The sequence below is a fragment of the Macaca mulatta genome, chromosome 15 (genome assembly GCF_049350105.2).
Source record: "Macaca mulatta isolate MMU2019108-1 chromosome 15, T2T-MMU8v2.0, whole genome shotgun sequence".
NCBI classification, from domain to species: Eukaryota; Metazoa; Chordata; class Mammalia; order Primates; family Cercopithecidae; genus Macaca; species Macaca mulatta.
Genome location: NC_133420.1, coordinates 109,118,791 through 109,135,185, shown reverse-complemented (window position 1 = coordinate 109,135,185; position 16,395 = coordinate 109,118,791). Strand labels below are relative to the sequence as shown.

At 38.4% G+C, this 16,395-nt stretch overlaps 1 pseudogene; it reads left to right on the top strand.

Moving 5' to 3' along the window:
• The first annotated feature begins 13,968 nt into the window (after positions 1–13,968).
• Positions 13,969–14,634, top strand: LOC100428004 (putative synaptogyrin-2 like protein pseudogene; annotated as a pseudogene).
• The last annotated feature ends 1,761 nt before the right edge of the window (positions 14,635–16,395 follow it).

Sequence of the window (16,395 nt, the reverse complement as noted above, 5' to 3'; positions counted from 1 at the left end):
CATTTGCATGTATGGACCTGATTTTTCTCTCTGAAAGCTTTTAGAATTGTAGTTCTACCCCTGATAATCTAAAACTTTGTGATGATATCTTTTGATGTGGAACATATTTTTCATCTGAACCCCCCAGTTTGCTGGGCACCCCCCAGTTTGCCCTTTCACTCTGAATTTCTATCCTTCAATTCTGGAAATTCTTATTTGGATAATTCCTTAATAATTTTCTCCTCTTTACTTTCTCTGTTCTCTCTTTCTAGAATGTCTGTTAGATGTCGAATGTCCTGTCTGATCTTCTAATTTTCTTATCTTTTCTCTTCATTTCTGTCTCATTGTCTTTCTGTCCTAATTTCTAGAAGATATCCTCACTTTTTCTGCAGCCATTCTATTGACTTTTACATATCAGCTATTGTATCTTTAAATTCAGTACAGCAACCTGACCCCATTTTGAATGTAATAACTTTTCTCCTATCTCTGAGCATATTAATGATTTGGAGTCTTCTTCTGGTTTTGGAATTGACTACTTTTGGTATTTCTTTTTATTCGCATTTGAGCTGGTCTCTATGCTTAATTGCAGGGGTTGTTGTCAAATGGCTGGTGATTCTTGGTTTTCCAAACATGTTAATATGGGAAGGTCTCAAAAGCTGACTGGAAGCTCTTTGTGAAAGTGGGTGATGGGCTTTCCTAGAAGACAGCCTGGCTATTCTGTGAGGGAATCTCCACTTGTCAATATCTTAGGCCTTTTTTCATAAGCCAGAATAGAGAGGAATTCAGCCTTCAGTCTTAAAAAAGTATATGATCTGACAAGCTGTGTTCTTGGAGATAAGTAGAAGAAAATAGAACAGGAGTGCTCTTTCAGTCACTTAATAGCTCTCTTTTTCCACTATGACCCATTTGATAAATTATCTGAATACCTTGACTTCCTCTAGTTTAACTTTCTTCTCAATAAATCTTGTCTTTTACTAGGGATTGTCTCCTGACTATGAAGGTAGCAAGGATACATAAAGGGTCTAAATGTTTTTAAAATAGACTTTTAAGCAATTCTGAACCTCTGCCATCAAAGATGATCAGCTTTATCAATTCCTCAGCCTTTATAGAGTGTGGAGGCATGAACTGGCCTCCTTATTTCTCCCTTATTTCCTCAGCTTTCTCTGGTTTTTCAATTCAGTTACCCTATCTGCTTTCCAGAATCTAAAATTTAAATAAAGTCTCTCATCTTCTAGCGTCTCTAACCACGTTTTCTTTGACGTCTTGGTTTATTGTTTGTTTGTTTTTAAACAACTATTTTATTGTTATTTTAGTCTGGTTTCAAGAGGCAGCAGGAAAATGCTCGCGTTCAGTTTATAATATTTAACCAGAAATCTCATCTAATATTCCATATGCTTTTGAGTTTGGTTTACACAGTTTTAATCATATCGAGGAATACAATTTAGTATCCTGCTTTTAAAATGTATCATTTATCATGAGCATTTCCCAAGATAATGTGTCAATACTTTTTGAATGCTAGGATGACATAGGATATTTATAAAATTCCTTCTTATTTCAAGTATATAGCTAGTCTAGTCTCTAATAAGCCACTGTGTTCTTCTCTCTCTCTCTCTCTCTCTCTCTTTCTCTCTGGGAGTGTGTGTGTCTGTGTGTTAGATATGCACAATGGTGTGAGTAATGCTACCAAATCATTTGAATATGGCCAATGAGTTACAGAATATCAAATAATAATCTCCCGTCTGTCGTATAGTATCATGGAAATAATGTTCATGTTCCTTGAAGAGGGAGAAATGAATTTCAGTTCATTAAGCATTAGGGAAAAAAGTGATCTCTTATCTAAGAAAAAAACCTCACACTCAGTAATTAAAAGCAACCATGAACTTGCCCTTAATGATACGGGAGTGGTGAAACCTACTAATTTCACTACTTTGCTCAAACACATGGAGAACTTTCTATACATTGAACATATTTCTGAGTTTGAGCAAAAAAAAAATCGAAAGACAGACTAAAGGTCCTGTTTGGCTTTTAAAATATCCAAATTAGCACACAGGTTGCTTAAATATCAGTATCAATTATGTGTGTGTGGCAAGAGGTGTAAAGGTTTCTGGTCTTAGGCTCTTTTGTAAAATAAACTCTGTATTTTTGTACCCACTTTAGTTTTCTGCTCTGACTGCTCTCTGTGCACCAATCTTCCAATCGGCCTGTTAGCATTTGGTCCTTTCACATTTGATATATAGGACACACACAACCAGATACTTTTTAATGCAGATGTATACAGTCCTTTTCTATAAACATTATATACATTCCCAGGAGTCAATATGTGTCTGATATAAAATTATGGTCATGGAACATCTAATACAGCTTTCAAATCATTAAGACTCACAAAATTCTAATCAACAATAGAAGCATGGGCCCTGTTTATATTTACCAGATGCCTGAAAACAACTGCTTCCACTCCTGTTTTCCTCCATTTACATGAACAAACCATCTTTCCTAAAGTCTGAGACTTTTTCCTCCTAATCAAAGAGGTGGTGGCTGTTGGCAGTGTTGCCTGTATTTTGCTGCCTTACGCTTGCCACGTAATATGATAAAGGGCAAGAGTTCTGAGGAAAATAACAGACAATCTTTATTCAACTGTGTCTTCAATGATGACACATTGCTATCTAGAAAGAGCTTTATTCCATACTAAAGCTATTTACATATGTCTGTTCCGTCAGTCAACATCAGTAAAATGAATTCAGAAGTCATTTGGATGAAATTAAACAAAGACACAAATAGGGTGAATGTTATAAGAGAATATATTTTACAAACTGCCTCAAAAATGCTTCCCTCATGCAGATTACAAAATTGGACTAGAAACAAGGTATAAAAAGGATGGGGAGCTTCTCGCCGAGCAGACACATGTCTGTTCAATGTCCCATTCTTCTAAAAACAGAGCACTGGCAAATTCTGCCCTGTTGATCACTTTCTTTCAAAGTGGGCTGTGGAAGAAATGAGGGGAAAGACTAACTTGGACCTAATTCTTAAGAACAAGGAAAAAATTATCATGAAGTAGAATGATAGAATTCTGAGTACTATCAATGTGAAGAGTATCAGGATGGAGGACGGGAAAGCTGAGAAATAATCATGCATATCCCTTAAGACTATAAGAAAGTAGTTTAAAAAGATAGAAAAAGCTGGGCGCAGTGGCGCACGCCTGTAATGCCAGCACTTTGGGAGGCCAAGACGGGCAGATCACGAGGTCAGGAGATTGAGACTATCCTGGCTAACATGGTGAAACCCCGTCTCTACTAAAAATACAAAAAATTAGCCAGGTGCGGTGGTGGGCGCCTGTAGTCCCAGCTACACAGGAGGCTGAGGCAGGAGAATGGCGTGAACCCGGGAGGCAGAGCTTGCAGTGAGCCGAGATTGCACCACTGCGCTCCAGCCTGGGTGACAGAGCGAGACTCCGTCTCAAAAAAAAAAAAAAAAAAAAGACAGAAAAAAAGATAATCAAATGCCCAGGGAATAAGGGATTCTATAAATAATTTTTTTTCCTGTCGAATCTGGAATGTTTTTAATGCAAAAGAAAGTTCTTAAATATACTTGATGGTATAGAAAGCCAATTGTGAGTTTATACTTTAAAAGAATATGTAGAGAAGTTATTTCCCTTATAATGCTTGAATTCCAGGAAGGTGAGACATAGATTAGTACACAATTGCAACAGTCACACTTCTTACGTTAGGAGTTTTTACTAGTTATTAAAATATCCTCCTCATTTTTTTTTCCGGCCATGAGGCACTAAGAGTCTGCAGTTAACCTCTCACAACAAAAAACTAGGAAGAGGAATGAAATTTAGGAAATACCTATATTCAGACATTCAACAAAAGTAGCAATGAATTTTGATTCCTGAAAAAAGAGAAATAAAAGAAGTGAACCCTACCACTGCCTAGATTTTTGTTTGTTTGTTTTTTGTTTTTGAGACAGAGCCTCACTCCGTCCCCCCGGCTGGAATGGGTGACGATCTCAGCTCACTGTAAGCTCCACCTCCCGGGTTCATGCCATTCTCTCGCCTCAGCCTCCTGAGTAGCTGGGACTACAGGCGCCTGCCACCACGCCTGGCTAATTTTTTTTTCTTTTTTTTTCTTTTTTTTTTTAGTAGAAATGGGGTTTCACCATGTTAGCCAGGATGATCTTGATCTCCTGACCTTGTGATCTGTCTGCCTCGGCCTCCCAGCACTGCCTAGGTTTTTTCTCTCCTTGAACTGTGACACAGAAAGAGTTTGGCAATCTTCATTAATTAAGGAGACAGAGATTATATTTCAGGCAACTAGAATTTGTTGGGCAGAGTACCCAAGAGAACAGATATACAGAGAGAATAAACTCTATAAATTCACGTAGATGTTTCCTCACATTTTGACAAAATATTTATCTGCAAATGTATATGATGAGACCCCATGGAGCTGGGAAAGAACAGCTCTGGAGGAAGAAATAATTACTGGGGAACTGTAAGATGAACAATCCCCAGACTCCGCATAAATTATTAGTGTTTCTTACAACCAAACTGGAGAGACACCGTTAAGTACGTTTAGTACCACTCAGATACACCTCAGAAATGGGATGAAAGAAATTAGTTCCAGAAAAAGGCTCTTCTAGACCCCCTCTGAAAGAGTGGATCTTAAAACAACCTCAAAAAGTTAAAGCCACATTGCCAATAACCTATCTATCAGAAAGAAAATATTCAACATTTTTAAAGGAATACAACATTCAGCCTTAACTATATAAAATTTACAACGTCCAGCATCCAATCAAAATTACTAGACATACAAGGAAGCCCAAAAATGGGAACTGTGTAACCAGGAGAAAAATTATTTACTAAAAATAGACTCATAAATGGTAGAGATAATATAATTAACAGAGTAGAAGATTAAAATAGCTATTAAAAATGATCAATGTTAAAAAAGGTAACATACAAACATGATTAGGAGAGAAATTGATAATATATAAAAATAAATTAGTCCGGGCGCTATGGCTCCCACCTGTAATCCCGGCACTTTGGGAGGCTAAGGCTGGCGGATCATCTGAGGTCTGGTTTGAGACCAGCCTAACCAACATGGAGAAACCCCATCTCTACTAAAAATACCAAATTAGCTGGGCGTGGTGGCACATACCTGTAATCCCAGTTACTCGGGAGGCTGAGGCAGGAGAATTGCTTGAAGACAGAAGACAGAGGTTGCAGTGAGCTGAGATCATGCCATTATACTCTAGCCTGGGCAACAAAAGTGAAGCTCCATCTCAAAAAATAAATAAATAAATGAAACAACTATAAATAAAATCAAAGCAAAAATCACATTGAAAAATATATTAGATAAAATTAACGGATTATAGACATTGCAGAAGAAAAAAATCAGTAAACTTGAATGCAGGCAAGTTTTTTGGAGCACAGAGAGTACAGAGAAGACAAAAGTACCAGGAAAAAAAATGCACAGAGCATCAATGAGCCCTGGGAAATATAAAAAGACTAGCATATATATAACTGGATTCCAAAAAGAAGAGGAATGGAAAAGGAAGAAAAAATATTGAAAGAAACTTTAGTCAAAATATTTCCAAACTCTATGAAAACTAAAAACTATAGTTTTAATAAAATCAATGGACAGCAAACAGAATAAAAAAACTACCATGAGGCACATCAGAATCAAATTGCTGGAAACAATTGATAAAGAAAAAAATCCAAAAAGCTGCTTGAGAAAAAAAAGACTCTGTATGTACCAAGGATCAAAGATCAGAATGACCTCAGATATTTCTTCATATGTTCTGCAAGCCAGGAAACACTGTAGCAACATATTTAAAACAAGTAAAACACTGTCAACTGAGATTCTATAACCAGTGAAAATATCTTTCCAAAATGAAAACAAAATAAAGGAAGTTTCAGAAAAGCAAACGCTGAGAGAATTCACTGCCATTCGTGAGGCTCTTGCTATATGCAGGAAGTTGTATGATATTTGAAGGTAAAATGTGACAAGATAAATATTTTATCGTAAACCCTAGAACAACCCTAAAAACATAAAACAACATGTTATGTTTAATAATCCAATAGTGGAAATAAAGTGGAATCATAAAAATACTAAACAAAAATGTGCTGCCAAGAGAAGGCTGGAAAAGAGGGAAGAAATAAGGAACATATTTAAAGAGAACACAAATAACAAGATGGTAGATTCAGATGCAATCATATAATCAAATGTAAATGATTTTAAAACTTCAGTTGCAAATCAGAGATTTTAGACTCCATAAAACAAATCATAGGTATCTACATAAAAACTACTTTAAGTATAAATATATAAATAAGTTAAAGGCAAAAATTTGGCAAAAGATAAACCATATAAACACTACTGAAAAGAAATTTGGAGTGGCTATATTAATATGAAAGTACATTTCCAAGCAAAGATAATTCTGCGGATAGGAAGCAACATTTTATAATGATAAAGGGATCAAATCAACATAAATACTTAGTAATATTAATGACTATGCACCTACAATTAGAGACTTAAACTATGTGAACAAGAAACTGACAGACCTGAAAGAAAAATAAACAAATCCACAATTCTATTGGATGTTTTCATAATTAAGTAATAAAACAAGTAAAATATCAAAAAGGCTATACGGGAACACTGTTAACAACTTGACCTAATTGACATTCATAGACTATTCTACTCAATGACAGGAGTAGAATGTTCAAATCAGATGGAACATTCACCAGGAAATAACATTTCCTGGGCCATGACGCAGGCTTAAAATTTTTCTAAAGATTGAAATAATACAGTGCATATTCTCTGACTACAAAGCACTAAACTAGAAATCAATAAAAGAATGATAGCTTAAAACAACACCCTTTTACTAACCTATGGTTCAAAGAAGAAATCACAAGGGAAATTAGCAAATATCCTGAACTGAACATTAACAGACGCAACATAGCAAAATGTATGCAATACAGTTAAAACCCTGTTAAAGGAAAATTTTAGCATGAAATATTGATATTAGAATAGAAAAAAAGGTAACATCAATTATTTAAGCCTCTATTTAAAGAAACTAGAGAAAGAAGAGCAAATGAAACCTGAAGAAGGTTAAGAAGTAATAATGAGAAAAAAACAAATGAACTAGAAGACAGAAAAATAATAGAAAAATTGAACTAAACCAAAAGTCGATTCTTTGAAAATATCGGTGAAATAAACATCTAGCCAGACTAACCAGAAAGAGAGAAACCACAATTGTTCAATATCACAGATGAAAAAAGGGACATCACTACAGATGCTAACAACCTTACAATGATATCAAAGGAATATTGTGAATAATTTTATGCCAATAAATTAAATATCTTAGATGAAATGTACAAATCATTTGAAACACACAATTGCTAAAGCTCACTCAAGAAAAAAAAGAATAACTTCAGTAGCCCAATATTAATTGAAGATATTAAATTTATAGTTTAAAAATCTTCATACAAAGAAAACTTCAGCCCCAAATTGCTTTACTGGTAAATTCTACCTAACACTTTCATTAAAAATGTCACCAATCCTACCCTAACTATTCCAAAAACTAGAAGGCACACTTCCCAACTCATTTTATCAGGCTAGCATCTGTTATCCAAACTAGACTGCAGTATTACTAGAAAAGAAAACTACAGTCCAGTATTCCTCATGATCATTCCCTAACAAAATATTAGCAAACTAAATTTAAAAAAGGAAAAATAATAGTTCATTACCAAATGAGGTTTATTCCAGGAATGCAAGGTTTGTTTGATGTTTGACAATCAACCAATGTAGTTTACCAGGTTAATATATTTCAAAACTCATGTAATTACCTTAAGATATACAGAGAAAGTATTTGACAAAACTCAACACCCTTCATGGTAAAAACTGTCAGCTAACTAGGAATAGAAGGGAACTTCCTCAACCTGAAAAAGGACATCTTAAAAACACCTATAGCTAATATTACATCTAGTGGCAAAAACTGAAAGCTTTGCACCCAAGACTGGAGAAAGGTAAAGATGTCTGCTTTTACCATTTTAATTCAATTTGGTTTTGGAAGTCTTAATGCCATAAAACAAGAAAAAGAAAGAAAAGCCATACAACTTGGAAGGAAAGAATAAAACTGTCATTATTTGCAAATATTATCATGCTCCTAAGGAATCTTAAAAATTAAGAAAATATATTACTTAATATAAAGTATGATTTTATGTTGTAAATTACAATTTATAATTGTCATATATGAGCAAAACATCATATATTACATTATAAAATTAATGTTAAATAATTATAATTAAAATTAATAATAGGAAATTCTTTTTCTTTACTTTTATTTTAGGTTCGAGGGTACATGTGCATGTTTCTTAGATAAGTAAACTTGTGTCACAGGGGTTTGTTGTACAGATTATTTCATCACCCAGATACTAAACCTGTATACCTAACAGTTACGTTTTCTACTCCTCTTCCTCCTCCCACCCTCCACCCTCAAGTAGGCCCCAGAGTCTGTTGTTCCCTTCTGTGTGTTCATGAGATCTCATCATTTAGTTCCCACTTATAAGTGGGAGAGCACACAGTATTTGGATTCTGTTCCTGTGTTAGTTTGCTAACAATAATGGTCTCCAACTCCATCCATGTTACCACAAAAGACATGATCTTGCTCTTTTATATGGCTATATGGTATTCCATGGTGTGTATGTACCACATTTTCTTTATTCAATCTGTCATTGGTGAGCATTTAGGTTGATGTTATGTCTTTGCTGTTGTGAACAGGGCTGTAATGAACTTTCATGTGCATATGTCTTTATGGTAGAATGATTTATATTCCTCTGGGTATACACCCATTAATGGGATTGTTGGGTTGAATGGTAGTTCTGTTTTCAGCTCTTTGAGGAATCACCATACTGTTTTCCATAATGGTTGAATTAATTTACTTCCGCCAACAGTACTTTTCTCCACAGCCTCACCAACATCTATTTTTTTTTTTTTTTTACTTTTTAATAATAGCATTCTGACTGGTGATAGATGGTATCTCACTGTGGTCTTGATTTGCATTTCTCTAATGATCAGTGATATTGAACTTTTTTCATATGTTTGTTGGCTATATGTATACCTTCTTTAGAAAAGTATCTGTTCATGTCCTTTGCCCACTTTTTAATGGGGTTGTTTATTTTTTCTTGTAAATTTGTTTAAGGTCCTTACAGATGCTGGATATTAGACCTTTGTGAGATGCATAGTTTGCAAATATTTTCTCCCATTCTGTACATTGTCTCTTTGCTCTATTAATAGTTTCTTTTGCTGTGCAGAAGCTCTTAAGTCTAATTAGATCCCATTTGTCAATTTTTGCTTTAGTTGCAATTGCTTTTGGCATTTTCATCATGAAATCTTTGCCCATTCCTATGTACAGGATAGTATTGTCTAGGTTGTCTTCCAGGGTTTTTATCATTTTGGTTTTATATTTAAGTCTTTAATCCATCTTGAGTTGATTTTTGTATATAGTTAAGGAAGGGGTCCAGTTTCAATCTTCTGCATATGGCTAGCCAGTTATCCCAGCACCATTTATTGAATAGGGAGGTGTTTTTTTCCCCCACAATGCTTGTTTTTATCAGCTTTGTTGAAGATCAGATGGTCATAGGTGTGCAGCATTAGTTCTGGCCTCTCAGTTCCATTGGTCTGTATGACTGTTTTTGTACCAGTACCATGCCATTTTGCTTACTGTAGCCCTGTAGTAAGTTTGAAATCAGGTAACATGATGGGCCCAACTTTGTTCTTTTTGCTTAGGATTGCCTTGGCTATTCAGGCTCCTTGTTTGGCTCCATATGAATTTTTAAATGTTTTCGTTTTCTAGTTCTGTGAAGAATGTCACTGGTAATTTGAGAGGAATAGCATTGAATCTATAAATTGCTTTGGGCAATGTGGACTTTTTAATGATATTGATTGTTCCTATCCGTGAGCGTAGAGTGTTTTTCCATTTCTTTGTGATATCCCTGACTTCACTGAGCAGTGCTTTGTAAGTCTCATTGTAGAGGTCTTTCACCTTCCTGATTAGCTGTAATCCTAGGTATTTTATTCTTTTTGTGGCAATTGTGAATGGGATTGTGTTCCAGATTTGGCTCTCAGCTTGGCTGTTGTGGATGTATAGAAAGGTTATGACTTTTGTACGCTGATTTTGTATCCTGAAACTTTGCTGAAGTTGTTTATCACCCGAAGAAGCTTTTGGGCTGAGACTGTGGGGTTTTCTAGACATGGAATCATGTTGTCCACAAACAGGGATAGTTTAAGAAAAAAATTGTAAATGCACCAAAACGTATGAGTTTCACAAGGTCAATATATGAAAATCAATATTATTTCAATATAAGATCAATGAGCAATTAGAAATGGAAATTTCTTTAAAAATAGCATTAACTATAGAGCAAAAAACATGAAATACTTAAAGTTAAATGTAATAAAATATGTTAAAACCCGTATAAAAGTTGATTCTTTGAAAAGATCAATGAAATAAATATCTAGCCAGACTGATCAAAAAGAGAGAAAGCACAATTTTTCAGTATTACAGATGAAAAAGGAGACATCACTACAGGTGCTAATTACCTTAAAATTATAATAAGGGAATATTATGAATACCTTTATACCAATAAATTTAAAATGACAAAAAATTACTAAGTTAAGAGACCTAAGGAAAAGGGGAGATATACTATGTTCATGAATCAGAAGACTCAGTATTATTAAGATGCCAATTTTCCCTAAAGTGATCAATAGATTATCTCCAAACACAATAAAAACAGCAGTAAAATTTTTGGTAGGGATATTAAGCTGGATCTAAATCTTATATGGAAACACAAGAAACAGAATAAGCAAAAACGATTTTGAAAAAGAACAAAGTTGGAGATATATTACCTGGCTTAAGGCTTACTATAAAGCTTCAGTAACCAAGACAATGTGGTATTGGCATAAGGATAGACATTTGTATATGTCTAAATATTTATATCTATATCTATCTATCGCTATACATCTTCACAGAACAGAATACATACCTGTCAATCGATGTCTATCTACCTACCTACCTACCTATCTCTCTACCTAGTTATCTATCTATCTAACTATTCATAGAACAGAATAGAAACTCCAGAAATAGACCTATACAATTGATTTTGGGGGGGGGGCAAATGTTCTAAGGTAATTCAATGGGAAAAGTATAGTTTTTCAACAAGTAGTAATAATAATTGGGTCCAAAAAATGAGCTTCAACCCTTATCCTCACACCATATACCAAAAATAATTCTATATAGATCATGGAGCTAAATGTTAGAACTAAAATTATGAATATAGGCTGGGTGCAGTGGCTCATGCCTGTAATCCCAGCACTTTTGGAGCCCAAAGCAGGTGGATCACTTGAGGCCAGGAGTTTGAGACCAGCCTGGCCAACATGGTGAAACCCTGCCTCTACTAAAAAATACAAAAATTAGTCGGGTGTGGTGGTGCATGCCTGTAATCCCAGCTACTCAGGAGGCTGAGGCATGAGAATCACTTGAACCCAGGAAGCAAAGGTTACAGTGAGCCTTGATCATGCCACTGCACTACAGCCTGGGTGACAGAGCAAGACTCTGTGTCAAAAAATAAATAAATGAAATAAAATTATAAATATTCTTGAATAAACTACAGAGGGAGATTTTGTGATTTGGGGCTAGGCAAAGATTTTTGGTAGGACACAAAAAGCATAAACTTTATAAGAAAAAATGGATAAGTTGGACTTTTAAATGTTTGCTTCTCAAAAGACTTTGTTAAATACATGGAACGACATACCACAAACAGGCATGAAATCTTTACAAAATATATATGTGATAAAGAATCTGTATCCAGAATTATGCAGGACTCTTACTATTCAATAACAAGAAGAAACTAGTTCAATTTTTTTTAATGTACAGAAGATTTGAACATACGCATCACAAAAGCTATACAAATAGCAAATGAAAAGACACTCAATTTCTTCAGTTATTAGAGAAATATCAACTAAAACCATAATGAAATACCATTACATATTCATTATAATGACTAATTTTTTTTTTTGAGACAGAGTGTAGGGAAAAGAAAGCGCTCAGACTGTTTCTGTGTCTATATAGACAGAAGTAGACATAACAGACTCCATTTTGTTCTGTATTTGAGATGCTGTTAATCTGCAACCCTACCCCCAACCCTGTCCTTGCAAGAGATGTGCTGTGGTGACTCAAGGTTTAACGGATTTGGGGCTGTGCAGGATGTGCTTTGTTAAACAAATGCCTGAAGGCAGCTTGCTGGTTAAAAGTCATCACCATTCTCTTAATCTCAAGTACCCAGGGACACATACACTGCAGAAGGTCACCGGGACCTCTGCCTAGGAAAGCTAGGTATTGTCCAAGGTTTCTCCCCATGTGATAGTCTGAAATATGGCCTCGTGGGAAGGGAAAGACCTGATCGTCCCCCAGCCTGACACCCGTGAAGGGTCTGTGCTGAGGAGGACTAGTATAAGAGGAAAGAAGGCCTCTTGGCAGTTGAGATAGAGAAAAGCATCTGTCTCCTGCCTGTCCCTGGGCAATGGAACATCTCGGTGTAAAAACCCGATTGTATGTTCTATTTACTGAGAAAGGAGAAAACTGCCTTAGGGCCGAAGGTGGGACATGCTAACGGCAATGCTGCCCTTTACGCACTAAAAAGGTTTATGGAGATGTTTGCATATGCATATCAAGGCACAGCACTTTTCCTTAAACTTATTCATGTCACAGAGATCTTTATTGATGTCTTACTGCTGACCTTCTCCCTGCGATGATTCTATTATCCTGCCACTTCCCTTTTTCTAAGATGGTAAAGATAATGATCAATAAATACTGAGGGAATTCAGAGACCGGTGCTGGCGCGGGTCCTCTGTATGCTGAGGGCCAGTCCCCTGGGCCCACTTTTTCTTTCTCTATACTTTGTCTCTGTGTCTCATTTCTTTTCTCAAGTCTCTCGTTCCACCTAAAGAGAAATGCCCACAGGTGTGGGGGTGCAGGCCACCCCTTCAACGGAGTCTCTATCTCTGTCGCCCTGGCTGGAGTGCAGTGGCGCAATCTAGGCTCACTGCAAGCTCTGTCTCCCAGGTTCAAGCCATTCTCCTGCCTCAGTCTCCTGAGTGGCTGGGACCACAGGCGCCCACCACCATACCCTGCTAATTTTTTGTATTTTTAGTAGAGAAGGGGTTTCACCATGTTAGCCAGGATGGCCTGGATCTCCTGACCTCGTGATCTGCCAGCCTCAGCCTCCCAAAGTGCTGGGATTACAGGCATGAGCCAAGGCGCCCAGCCAATAATGACTAAAATTTAAAAGGCTGACAATAACAGCATAGGCAGGAATATGGTGCAATTGGAGTTCTCAGACATGGCTGGTGGAAATGCAAAGCCACTTCAGAAAACAGATTGGTCATTTCTCATATATTTAAATATATGCTTACTACATCACCCAGCAATTTCACTATTAGGTATTGACCTGACTTAAATGCATACAGATGTTCATACAAAGAATGTAAAGCTTCACAACGGGCTTTATTCATAGTAGCTCCAAACTAGAAGCACCCCAAATGTCCAACAGGCTTAATGAACAAACAAATCTTGATTATTCACAAAATGGAATACTAGTAAAGAACAATAAAAAACAATATGATTTATGCATAAACATAAATAAATCTCAAAACCATTAAGCGCAGTAAAAGAAGCCAGACTCAAGAGACTATCTACCTTATGATTCATTTTTATGACATTCTAGAAAAGGTTAAACTATGGTGACAGAAATCAGATCAGTGGTTGCCGAAGAGTGGAGGTGTGAGAACAGAGTCGAATGTTATGTGACAGAAGGCAATTATAGTGAGTGATTAACATATGCTATACCTTGACTGTGGTGGTGGCTACATGACTACATGCATTTGTCAAAACTCATCAAACAGTACATTTAAAAAACATGAATTTGGCGGCGGCGACGGCGACATGGAGAGCGGGGCCTACTGTGTGGCCAACGCGGGTGGCTCCTTCCACCTGCGGCGCTTCCTGACGCAACCGCAGGTGGCGGCGCGCGCCCTGTGCAGGATCTTTGCCTTGATCGTGTTCTCCTGCATCTATGGCGAGGACTACAGCAAGTCTAAGAAGATGTACTGCGTGTTCAACCACAACGAGGACGCCTGCCGCTACGGCAGTGCCATTGGGGTGCTGGCCTTCGAGGCCTCGGCCTTCTTGGTGGCCGACGCGTATTTCCCCCAGATCAGCAACGCCACTGACCGCAAGTACCTGGTCATTGGTGACCTGCTCTTCTCAGCTCTCTGAACCTTCCTGTGGTTTGTTGATTTCGGCTTCCTTACTAACCAGTGGGTGGCCACCCAACCGGAGGACGTGCCGCTGGGGGCCAACTCCACGCGGACAGCCATCACTTTCAGCTTCTTTTCCATCTTCTCCTGGGGCGTGCTGGCCTTCCTGGCCTATCGGCGCTGCAAGGCTGGCGTGGAGGACTTCATCCAGAACTACATCGACTCCACCCCAGACCTCAACACTGCCTACGCCTCCTACCCAGGTGCATCTGTGGACAACTACCAGCAGCTGCCCTTCACCCAGAATACGGAGACCACCGAGGGCTACCAGCCGCCCCTGTGTACTGAGTGACGTTCGGGGTGGGAAGGGGGGCAGAGAGGACCCTCCCCTCTGCCCTGGACTTTCCCACGAGCCTCCTGGAACTGCCAGTCCCCCTCCTTCGCCTGTCCCATCCTGTGCAACTCAACACACAGCTAAGGAGCCTCCCAGCCTGGGGGGCTGGCAGAGCCACAGTGCTTGCACCCAGGGGGCTTTAGTCAGACACACTCTTCCAGGGCACTTTTAGGAAAGGGTGTTTAGCTAGTGTTTCTCCTTGCTTTTTTTTTTTTTTTTTTTTTTTTTTGAGACGGAGTCTCACGCTGTTGCCCAGGCTGGAGTGCAGTGGCGCGATCTCGGCTCACTGCAAGCTCCGCCTCCCGGGTTCCCGCCATTCTCCTGCCTCAGCCTCCTGAGTAGCTGGGACTACAGGCGCCCGCCACCGCGCCCGGCTAATTTTTTGTATTTTTTAGTAGAGACGGGGTTTCACTGTGGTCTCGATCTTCTGACCTTGTGATCCGCCCGCCTCGGCCTCCCAAAGTGCTGGGATTACAGGCTTGAGCCACCGCGCCCGGCCTTCTCCTTGCTTTTAATGACCCCAGCCCTTCCTGGAGTGGCTAGAAGCCAGCAGGCACCCATGTGCTACTGACAAGTGCCGCTGCTTCCCCCCACCCCAGGTCAGGCTGTGGGAGCCGCTGTTTTCTGCCAAAGACGCGGGGGAGCCCTCACACCTGCCCTGTGCAGTGGGGCAGGACCAGGCTCCTGTGTCCTCACTCAGGTTTGCTCCCCCTGTCCCCACTGCTGTATGATCTGGGGGCCACCCTGTACCAGTGCTCTCTGGTCTGCCTCCCATGGCGTGGGGGTGGGGCTCGAGACCACAACACTTCCTCCTTGCTCCCTCTCCTGGCAGCAGGGAAGGGCTTTGCCTGACAACACCCAGCTTTATGTAAATAGTCTGCAGTTGTTACTTAGGAAGCCTGGGGAGGGCAGGTGCGCCCCATGGCTTCCAGACTCTGTCTGTGCCCAGTGTATTATAAAGCCTTGGAGGAGATGCCCGGCCCTGGGATGCTGTTTGAAGATGGAATAAACGTTTTCTCATTCAAAAAAAAAAAAAAAAAAAAAAAAAAAGAACAAAAACATGAATTTTATGTTTTGTAAGTTATACCCAATAAAGCTGATTAAAATTTCTAAAAATATTCTGTTCATTTCTACCTTTTACTCCCTCACATTCTGTAGTAGTTATTAGTGCTGTTCATCAAAGATTCCCAGCTCCCACTTTCCAAGCACATAATAGGTTTGTACTTCTTGGTTCTCTTCTGATTGGATGGGGCCATGTAACTAATTAGGGCCATTGAGTTGTGAGAGGAGTAATATCACTTCCCTATGGGAAAGCTTATATGACCATGCAACAAGTTCCAGGACCCTCCCTCTCCCTAGGCCAACAACCAGCAATTTTGAGATTATGGCTGCTCTATCAGCATGGGCTTTGATAGACTCCAAAGACAAAGTTTCCTTCTGAGCTAAATAGATATGAAACATGAATAGGAAATAAATTCTTGTTGTTTGAAGCCACTGAGATTTTAGGATTGTTTGATGCCACTGTATAATTTTTCTTTTCCAGGATGATAAAGAAAATGGTACCCAGAATTGCTGGGGGTGCAATTTAAAGAATTATATACAAGTGTACATATGTAGATAGATACTACTTATATACATGCTTAGGAGAGGCAAAGAATTTTTTTCCAGTATGGGAGAATGCTTTCCAGATTTATGTGAGGGGGAAATATATGTTTAACT